The following is a 10,767-nucleotide window of genomic DNA, read 5'->3' as shown; positions in this document are numbered from 1 at the left end:
TGAATTCTGCCCATATTCCCCAGGGCAGAACTGAGCTACTTGGCCGAGAAGCTACAAGAATAACTGGAAAACATTTGCTGAGGAAGGACAACAGAAACAGCAATACTGATGAGGAGGCCACTGTCTGTCATGTGACACTGTCAAGGGCTGGCTAGGTGCAGATTAACTCCCTTAAATGTAAGAAAAGTGAATGGGGGCCGGACGCAGTGGCTCATGCCTGTAATCCCAACACTTTGGGAGGCTGAGGCATGTAGATCACCTGAGGTTAGGAGTTCCAGACCAGTGTGGCCATCACAGTGAAACCCTGTCTCTACTAAACATATGAAAATTAGCTGGGTGTGGTGGTGCACGCCTGTAATCCCAGGTACTCTGGAGGCTGAGGCAAGAGAATTGCCTGAACCCAGGAGGCAGAAGTTGCAGAGAGCTGAGATCGCACCACTGCACTCCAGCCTGGGCAACAGAGTAAGACTCCATCTCAAAGAAAAGAAAAGAAAAGAAAAGTGAATGGGTCCACAATTTTTGCTTCCAGTCAAAATGGAAGAGTAGAGACTGGATTTACCCTCCGTTGGGAAACATGGTCATCAGGCAGGAAACTAAGATGGGCTTTGCCCCACCAGGGAAGAAGCATCAGCCCTGAGCAAAGCACTGCTCTGGTCCTCCTGGGCAGAGCTTAAAAGCAAAACCTGAAAGAATGACCAAACTACAACAGGGACCTTACCAGTGGCCAAAGACAAACTTCCAGAATATTCACATTAGTACAGTGTTATCCACAAACCAACAGGGTTAAATTCACAATGCCGGGCATCCACTGGAAATTAGCACAATGCAAAAAGGTGGGAAAATGTGACCTACAGTCAATAGAAACAGACCCAGAGATGACTCAAATGATAGAATTAGAGAGGCATTGACAATCATAACTGTTACCTCATTCCAAGAGCTAGCCAAAGGCCAGACTGAATATGTTTAATAGAGACATGACAGATATTTTTTAAAAGACACAAATCCAAATTCTAGAGATGAAAACCACAATGTCTCAGATGCAAAATGCACTGGTTGAGAGGAGGGGTGGATTCAACATCTCAGAAGAAAGGATACATGAACTTGAAGACATAGATGGCAGTGCAAACTGTTCAAAATGAAATAAAGAAAAAAGACAAAAAAATGAACCAAGCATCAGAGAACTGTGGGACTTCAAGCCACCTAATATGCAAGCCATAGGAATCCTCAAAACAGATCATGTCTAAACAATGTCATTTTATGATAGCATCAGTTCACCAAAAGGACAAATGTTTACGTACCTAATAACATAGCTTCATAATGAACTCGGCAAAAACTGATAGAACTGCAAGGAGACATAGAGCAGTTCACACAATTATACTTGGAGATTTCAATACCTCTTTCCCAATAGTTGATAGAACAGATACACAGAAACTTTGAAGGATACAGAAGACTTCAAAAACAGTACGAACTAACATGACCTATTTGATATTTACACAATAATTCATCCAATAATAGCAGAGCGCACATTCTTTTCAAATGCATGTGAAAAGCTTACCAAGATTGACCACAGTCCAGACCATAAAATTCCCTTTAGGGATTCAGGTCATGTAAAGCAAGTTCTCCAACAAAGAGGCAAATAAATTTGATATCAAAATGAAAAATACATTTGGCAAAAAATAAAGAAGCATATCCAGACAATCTTCTAATATTTGGAAACTAATCACATATCTAAATAACAATGGGTCAAAGAGGACATCAAAAGGGAAATTAGAAAATATTTTGAACTGAATGAAAACAAAACAACATATCAAACCTTTTGGAATTTGGCTAAATCAGAACTTAGAAGAAAATCTAGACACGAAGCCTGCCTCCGAAAGGAATAATGATGAAAAATTGATGGCAGCCTCCACCCGAAGAAATCCCATGTGGGACTTTGGAAGAAATTGAAAAGTTGATTCCAAAATTCATATGAAAAAGCACAAGACTGAGAATATGCAAAACAACTTTGAAAATGAACAAAGTTGTCTGACTTACATTACCTGATTTTAAAATGTATTACAAAAGGACCATAATGAAGATAGTGCTATTTTAATCTCCTCAGGCTGCCACAACAAAATACACCAGATTTGGGGGCTTAACAGCAGACATTTGTTTCTCACAGTTCTGGAGACTGGAAATTCAACATCAAGGCACCAGCTGATTCAGTTCCTGGTGAGGCCTCTCTTCCTGGCTTGCAGATGGCCGCCTTCTTACTCTATCTTCACATGGCAGAAAGTAAAAGAGAGAGAGCTTCCTCTTCTTATAAGGTCACAGTCCTCCTGGGTTATGACCCCACCCTTGCAATTTAATTTAACCTAATCACCTCCTAAAGTCCCTATCTCCAGATAAAGTCACCTTGCGGGGGTTATGGCTTTAACCTATGAATTTGGGGGTAAACAATTCAGTCCACAGCAAGTGTGGTATTAGCATCAAAATGGATTAACAGATCATAAAACAGGGAGCCCAGAAATAAACCCACACACATACATACAACTGACTTTTCAACAAAGGTGCAAAAGCAACTCAGCGGAACACTGAACAACTGGCTCTTCGGAGGTAAAGTGGTGAACTTCAATCGGTGTCTTATACCAAGCTAGTTTAAAATGCATTCTATGTGTAAATATGCAATCTATAATTTTAAAAAGTTTAGAGGAAAACTTAGGAGAAAATCTTGATGATCATGAATTTGGTAAAGATTTCTTAAATACAATGCTAAAAGCAGAATTTGTGAAAGAAAAATGGATAAATTAGACTTCATCAAAATTAATAACTCTTCTCTGAAAGAATCTATTAAGAGAATGAAAAGACAGTCCAAGACTGGGAAAAATATTTGCAAAGTACCCATCTGATAAGGGACTGGTATCCAGAATAGTAAAGAACTCTCAAAGCTCAATTAAACAACCCAAAGGTGCAAAAGATTTGAACAGACACTTGACACGAAGTGGCACTGATGCAGCTAACACATGAGAAATTGTTCAAAGATCATGCTCGTTAGAGCAGTATAGGAGATAGTACTGTAAACATATTAGGATGTCTAAAATTTAAAAGACTGACCATACTAAGTATTCATTAGAATATGAAGTAACTAAAATTATCATACACTGTTCATGGAAATATAAAATGATACAACTACTTTGCAAAAGAATTTAACAGTTTTAAAAAAATAGTTAAACATATATCTACCAAATGACCCAGCCATTCCACAACTAAGTACTTCTTACCTACCCCAAAGTAATGACAGCCTATGTTCAGACAAAGACTTGCACACAAATGTTCATAGTAGCTTTATTTGTAACAGCTAGATGTCCATCAATAGGCAGATGGAAAAGCCAAGTACATCATATCCCATATCCACACAATGGATACTACAAATAACTAAAAGGGAATTAACTGCCGATGCAATGATGTGGATTCTTCTCAAATATGCTGAATGCAAGAGAACAGACCCAGAAAACAGTACTTACTGTATAATTCTATTTATATAAAATTCTATTAAAAACACATTGTTCTGTAATCATAGAAAACAAATCATTCCAGCATTTGGGGAGGCCAAGGCGAGCTTATCAGTTGAGGTTGGGAGTTCAAGACCAGCCTGGCCAACATAGTGAAACCCTGTTTCTACTAAAAATACAAAAATTAGCTGGGTGTGGTGGCGGGCATCTGTAATCCCAGCTACTTGGGAGGCTGAGGCAGGAGAATTGCTTGAACTGAGGAGGCAAAGGCTGCAGTGAGCTGAGATCGTGCCACTGCACTCCAGCCTAGGTGACAGAGTGAGACTCCGTCTCACAAAAAGAAAAAAAAAAGAGCAAATCAGTGGTTGCCTGGGGATGGGGCGAGGTAAAGAGACACAGACAGAGGGAAGTCAGCGAGGGAGGAGCACCGCCATCATCTTCTGTGTGATTGCGTTGCCATGACCCCATCAGTCACTCACCAAATCGTACACTTGGAATATTGCATATCCATTACGCCTCAGCAAGGCTGTTTTTAAAAAGACACAAATGCCGAGATAATTACAGAAAAAAGCCAATTAGTTTTGTTAGGATGGTGGAATCATGAAAGGCATCTCCTAGGTCCTCCAATGTTGTTCTTTTTCAAGATTCTTTTGGCTACTCTAGGTCACCCACATCTCCAAACACATTTTAGAACCAGCTGGTTAATTTCTTCAAAAAAGCAAGTTAGAATTTTGATTGAGATTGCATTGAATCTGTATGTCAATTTATGAAGAACTGACATCTCATTAATATTGAGCCTTTCAGTCATAAACATGCACACTCCTCTGCTTGTCTAGACTTTCAAAAGTTTCTCACAGCAATGGATTCTAGGTTTTCGGTGCACAAGTCTCGGATACGGTTTATCCCCAAGCATTTTGTTTCGGATGCTATTGTAAGTGAAATTATTTTAGGTTTTATTTTAGAATTGTTTGCTGCCAGTACATAGAAATACAATTGGTTTTCATCAGATCCCATGGCCTTGCTAAATTCATTTATAAATTCTAGTAGTTTTTTTTGTAAATTCCTCAAGATTTTCTACAAACATGAAATCTACCAAGAAAAATCTTGTCATCAATATTTCAATTTTTTTGAAGCCTCCTGCTCTGTAGCCAGACCATTCGCCACTGCCTATGACTACATTTAGGGCCATCCTCTGGCCATCCCTCCTTGGCTAGATGATGAACCTGATGCATGGTTTGAATATGTGCCCACTGGGAAGCTTTCTTTCACTGGTCTTTCACAGAAGGCCATGATGACACAGCCTTTCACTTTCTGGTGGGGGCAGTGTGCTGTGTATGGACACATGTAATCCAGGCCCCAACGCATGCATTTTTTCCATTCAATGTCATAAGAAACTCTCATGTAGCCAGAGGGCTGGGTTAAGGAAGCGGTCTCCATGCAGCAAGAGTGGGTGCTTGTTCATAGAACTTACCGCGCCTTCCAGACCTGCTCAAGCCTTGTGTCGTAAACATTCCACCTGAGGACGGCAGGATGCTGTCTACACAACCTCTGTGGGTCCGATAACAAATAGCTTCTGCTGGACCGCTCAGCTTCTATGGTAACAGAGCTCCCTGAGTTTCTGCTATGGCTCAGGGCTGCTCTTACTCAAAAGCAGAAGACGTATTTTCAGGAGAGCGTTCAGCTCTTATTCAACTGTTATTTTCTGCGCTGCCTACAACATCTCCGTCTGCCACAGACCCTCCAATTCCCACTGGTTCTGCCAGATCAGTGTTCTCAAAGTGTGGTTCCTGGGCCAGCAGCGTCAGTGTCACCTGAGAACTTTCTAGAAATGCAGGTCCTCAGGTCCCACCTCAGACCTACTGAACCTGCGTCTCTAAGGATGGAGCGAGGTGATCTGTGCCTCCTATGCATGTAAAGGTTTATGTAGGTGACTCTGATGCCTGCTAAACTCTGAGAACAACACCAGATTGTGTGACCTCCTGGGGCAGCAGTTTGCCCATCCAGACCAGCAGCAGAATCTTTCTTACTCTGGGCCCTACTCGAAACCAAACGCTTTATGAATAACACAAAACAGGCCAGAGAAGCATCCCCGAGTGTCTTGCACCTCACCTTGCAAATCGGAAGAGCCTCACCAGGTATGATACTTCTTTCTTAGTGGTAGTCTTGCTTGCCAGAGACAGCGTGTTTTCTTTCATTTTGGATATATATTTTGACCAATCAGACCAATGGACCCACAGAAAGTTCACCAAGGTGGCAGGTTTTGAAAATGTGTTATTTTCTCTTTCAATTTTTAGCAAGCACGTGTCTTACCAAGGCATCTTGGCATTTTTCATTTTTTGCTCCCCAGGTTGATTCAGCCTGATGTCATCAGTGTGGCAGACCACTGTGACATGCTGTGCAGTGGCAAGACCATCAAGATGTCTGTGACTAAAACCAGCAGTGAGCCAGAAAATGATACATCTCTGAGAGAAGACATTGGAAGTGTACTGCTGTCCCTGCCATGCGAGAGGAAACTATCTTCCTCCTGAGGTGGCCCCCGGGGAGGGCACAGGGGTGCAGCAGTGAGCAGGGCCTCCTGCCTGGAGCCAGCGCCTTCCATCATTCTCAGAACCTGGACAGACAAGGTCTGGGATCTGACCTCCCACACCCCTGGACAAAAGCCACTCCTGCCTACTGGCCCCTCACCCTTGCCCTCCCCAAGCCTCCCACCCCCAGGGCCTTCCCAGCACCAGTGAGAGGTCAGGGTCTTTAAAGTCTGAGCTGGGCTCCCTGGGACTTCCTCTGAAAGCACACAGGACACCCTCAATATAGTAAATACACAGGCAGGTAAATGACTGTCATCTCACTGCCACTGTCCTTGTCCCCTCTCAGATACAGCACTCATGGGGGGAGCATCCATGCTGTCTTCCAAATCAGGCGAGACACGGCGCAACATCCAGCACTGAGGGCCTCCCAGGAGGCAGCACCCAAGGAGGGGGGGACCCGTGGGGCAAGGTTGCTTTGGAGACAGCAGTCAGTGGCCAGGGGCTCCCTGTGGGCTCTGCAGCTGCGGTCCCAGCCAGTGGGGAGAGGCGCCGAGCATGGGCAGGAAGTGCAGAGGCAGGGGGGCTCCACCTGCCTGCACCCAACGCCCTGAGCCCGCAGCAGCCACAGCAGCAACCACAATGATAATAAAGCCGACTTGGCATTTAGGGCAAAGTTCCAAGCATGCAAAGGTCGGCCGTTTGATCAGGTCTGATCAGCTCATAACCACACTGCTTCTACCTGCACAGTTCACAGAGCATTCCTGTTGTGGGAGGATGGAGACCCATGGGTCTGGCAGCTGCACTTTCTCTGTGTCATCCATGAGCCCAACTCCCGCAGTTAGTTTGTTCTTAGAGCACCCAAAGCTCCTTTATCCTAATTCATGTGGTTGGAAGTCGGGGTTGAGGCAGGGGTGGAGGAATGCTCTTTGTCTTGACAGAGTGCAGGTTACATGCGTGTGATCACTCAGTGGCCCCTCCTGAGTGTGGCAGGTGCATTCTCTGTGTGCTACTGGTCAGTAAGGATGTGGCTGCCTGGATCTGTGTGACCTCTGGTCCCTGCACCTTCCTGCCTGTACCCTGTTAGCTTTGGGTCACAATTCTGCACTCCTGCAGCGCTTGCAATCCCTTCCCAAACGCTGTTTGCCTGTGTGTTGTTTTGTTTCGAGACAGGGTCTCATCCTGTGGCCCATGGCGCAATCTCAGCTCACTACAACCTCCACCTCCCAGCTTCAAGCTATTCTCCCACCTCTGCCTCCCCAGTAGCTGGGACTACAGGTGTGGGCCACCATGCCTGGCTAATTTTTTTTTCAAAGTCAGGGTTTTGCCATGTGGCCCAGGCTGGTCTCAAACTCCTGGCCTCAAGAGATCCTCCTTCCTCGGCCTCCCAGAGTGCTGGGATTACAAGCGTGAGCCCTCACTCCTGGCCTGTGTATTTTTAATATACCTGAACATCCATTCTCTCTGTGTGTTTTATTTAACAGCCTCCCTTAGTCACCTGCAAAGTCTTTTCCTTGGGAGACTGTTTCCTCAACCCTGCTGCTCTGGGGCCAAGCCCTGGCTCACTCCTTTTTATTGAAACTTGTGCCATGGAGCTTAAAGGGGTAGAGAGATCCTTTCTGTGGCAGCCACTGACACACTACAGCTTCGAGGTGGCACATCCCCCTCTCCTGAAGTCCCCTCACCTCCCTGGCGATGAAGTCCCACCCCTGATGGGAGGCACTGTCAGGAGGCCTTCAGGTGGTCAGGCCAGGAGGGCTCCACCCTGAGGAATGGGGCCAGTGCCCTCATAAAACAGACCCCGGAGAGCTCTCCCCAGCCCCTACCGTGGGGAGATACAGGGAGAGAACTGTCTGCAACCCAGAAGCGGCCCTCACCAGACACAGAGTCGGCCAGGCCTTGGCCTCGGGACACCGGAACTGTTAGAACTGAAGGCTTCTGTGTGAGCCCCCAGGCTGTGGAGTTTTTGTCATAGCAGCCCCAGGAGGTTACTAGGCTCCCACTTGTTTCCAACTCAGCGCGAAGTCACAGCCCTGAGTGCCTTCTGCCTGGGTGCCAGCCCCGGAGCGGGGGAGGGGGGGCGGGGAGGGGAGTGGTGGTGTGCGGGGAGTGCGGGGCGGGCGCAGGGGGTGGGGCACCGCGCTGCGGGCGGGTACTGCGGAGTCACGCACCAAGGGTCCCTGCCTCCCTCACTGCTGAGCGCGGGCTGCAGGCTGGAATGGCTGGAGAGCCCCAGGGCTCGCCTGGACGCCCAGGGCAGGGTGCTCACGGGAGCATCGAGGGTACACGGGGAGGAACGCCGGGGTTTGGGCGACCCTAGGGGCGACGCACAGAGCTGGGCGCGGCCACTCACCTCGGTGCCTTCTAAGGACCTGGACATCCTGGGCCTTGGCGGCCCGGGGTCTCCATTCCTCCGCGCGCTGAATGGAAGAAATCCCGCCCGGGCATCTCGGAAGGAAAGCCTTGGAGTCCATTCGGCCCTGGAGCCGGATACCAACCGCCAGGGCTTTCCAGGCCCGTCTCGGGAAATGGTTTTCTTAGGCGAGTGCGAGGCGGGCCCCTCGGTTCCGATGCAGGCGCACTAGATGCCGGCAAGGCGGGGACTAGGCCTAGGGGACCTCGGTCGCCTCGAGGTCGCGGAGACCCCAAGGCCACGGAAGGACCCGCGTCTCCGCAGCCCGCACGCCGGGAAGCGTGGAGAGTCCTCGGCGGGGTCCCGAGCCCGCTGGTCAGAGCGTGGAGCGGCGGGTTGGGAGGGACGTGGTCCCCAGAGCGCGGGGCCACCGTAGGGGCCCCGGATGGGGAGGGAGGGAAGGGTCGGCCCAACGGGGTCCCAGCAGTTCCCCGCGCGCAGCCGCTCGGCTCCCTCCCCGTCCAGCTGGGAGCCGCCAGCCCTGGGCGTCCGAAGATAGCGGGTGCCCGGGGCAGCCCCCAGGGGTGCGGGCGAGGGCGCAGGGCGGCCCAGACAGTTCCCGCGTGGAAGGCGCCCGTCTAGATCCGCGACGTCTCGGACCCCCAGGCCCCCGCACCCCGTGTCCGAGGCTCCGGAACGCGCAGGACACTGGAGCCGTGGCCGCCGCTTGCTTCCAGCCATCTGCGTCCGGGGGGCGGGGGCGGGGGCGCGGCCCGGGGAGGTGAGGAGGAGGAGCCAGGACGCGAGGGCGACCCCGACGGCGGGAGGGCGGGGCGGGGCGGACCCTGGCGACTGGATAAGAGCCCGAGGCCGAGGCTGAGACCGCCCAGCGCTGCGGAGCGGGAGGGGAGGCTTCGCGGAACGCTCTCGGCGCCAGGACTCGCGTGCAAAGCCCAGGCCCGGGCGGCCAGGTGAGGCCAGGGTCGCTCGCGGCATCGGGGCGCGCCGCTCCTTCCGCAGACCCCGAAGTGGGGCGCAGGGGCGGGGGCCGGGGACCGGGCACAGTCTGGGGTCCCCGCGTCCCGCAGACCGCGCCGTCTCCAAAGTCGCCAACAGTCGCGGGTGCCCAGCGCCCCCCGATAGCGCCGCATGGGACCCTGAGGCCGTCCGAGGCGCGAGGAGGGTGCAGGGCTGCCCCCGGCCCCGCTCCAGGCTCAGAACCGGGTGGGCACCTGGTGCAGTCACCGGCTTAGGGGACGCGTGGGTGTCTATGGCTGTGACTCGGGGGTCCTGGTTTCTTCTCGTGGAACTTAACCCTACTAGGGGTGCGGCGCATCCCAGATCCGATCGGAGTGGGTTTTGTACACCGCCGCTCCATCTCGCGGGGGCTTTGTCTGTTTTGGGGGTGGTGGCGGGCGCGGGCTGCGCGCTGGTGCTCTGGGCAGGGCGGGGAGGCCGGGCGAGGACTCGCCAGGCAGCGCCAATTCTTGTTCTGGGCGCGGTGAGGAAGGGCGCTTTCTAACGGGCCACATTTTGCTGTGTAGACCCAAAACTCGCCCCTGAGGCCCCGCTTTCAGGAGCGGGGTCAGGTGGCCCCAGGGCGGCGGCGGCTTGCCGGAGACTCGCGAGCTCCGCACCCGACGCCCTCTCCCAACGCGGCCTCCTGCTCGCGCCGCGGAACCCCTTCGTCGGGTGTTTTACCCACCGGAGGGGTCGTGCCGGTTGAGGTTGTCAGCGGGTGCGTGGCATAGCTCGTGATAGCTCATCGGTGAGGTTTTGTGCAAACTTGGATGCAGGGAAAGTTGCCTGTTAGAGCCTCCACCTGCGACCTGCTTCAGTCGTTGTGTGTGTGTGCGCACCTGTGTGTGTGTGTGAGTGTGTATGTGTGTAAGTGTATGTGCTCGCCTGTGTGTGTGTGAGTGTGTATGTGTGTTTGTGAGTCTGTGTGTGTCTGTGTGTCTGTGTGTGCGTGCGCTCGACTGAAACACGCTGCTGCTGGATCCAAATGCCAGAAGTCGCCCTGGCTGGGGCGGTGTAGACGCTCCTGCTCTCCTGCTCAGCATTGCAGGGGGGTTTATGTAGTCGTTTGGACAGGATTTCCCGGGTTGCCCTGCTGGCCCAGGAGCTAGTTCCCGCGATGAAGCCCTGTCCATCCTCCGCCCAGCTCTCTCACGTGGGGTGGTGCCACCTGCCCTAGGTGGATGTGGCTTGTACAGACACTTTTTGAGGAAGCAGTTGTGATGGTTATGTCTAAACTCTCTTTACAGTGGCTGATTTTGCTTATATAAATTTTGCTCTTTATTACTGAGTATAAACAATACAAGCCCAGGCTTGGTGGCTCATGCCTGTCATCTCAGCACTTTGGGAGGCTGAGGCAGGAGGATCGCTTGAGACCAGGAGT

At 50.8% G+C, this 10,767-nt stretch overlaps 1 protein-coding gene across 1 annotated transcript in view; it reads left to right on the top strand.

Annotated features, from left to right (window-relative positions):
* The first annotated feature begins 9,240 nt into the window (after window positions 1-9,240).
* The window catches only part of SLC6A3 (solute carrier family 6 member 3), a 52,758-nt gene continuing 51,231 nt past the window's right edge, over window positions 9,241-10,767 (top strand). Inside the window, exon 1 of the mRNA XM_016952898.4 lies at window positions 9,241-9,337. The gene's annotated coding sequence lies outside the window, so the exon portion shown is untranslated. The remainder of the gene's footprint in view (window positions 9,338-10,767) is intronic.

This window comes from Pan troglodytes, chromosome 4, assembly GCF_028858775.2.
Source record: "Pan troglodytes isolate AG18354 chromosome 4, NHGRI_mPanTro3-v2.0_pri, whole genome shotgun sequence".
NCBI lineage: Eukaryota > Metazoa > Chordata > Mammalia > Primates > Hominidae > Pan > Pan troglodytes.
The sequence above is the reverse complement of the archived record's forward strand: the minus strand, read 5'-3'. Positions and strand labels throughout refer to the sequence as shown.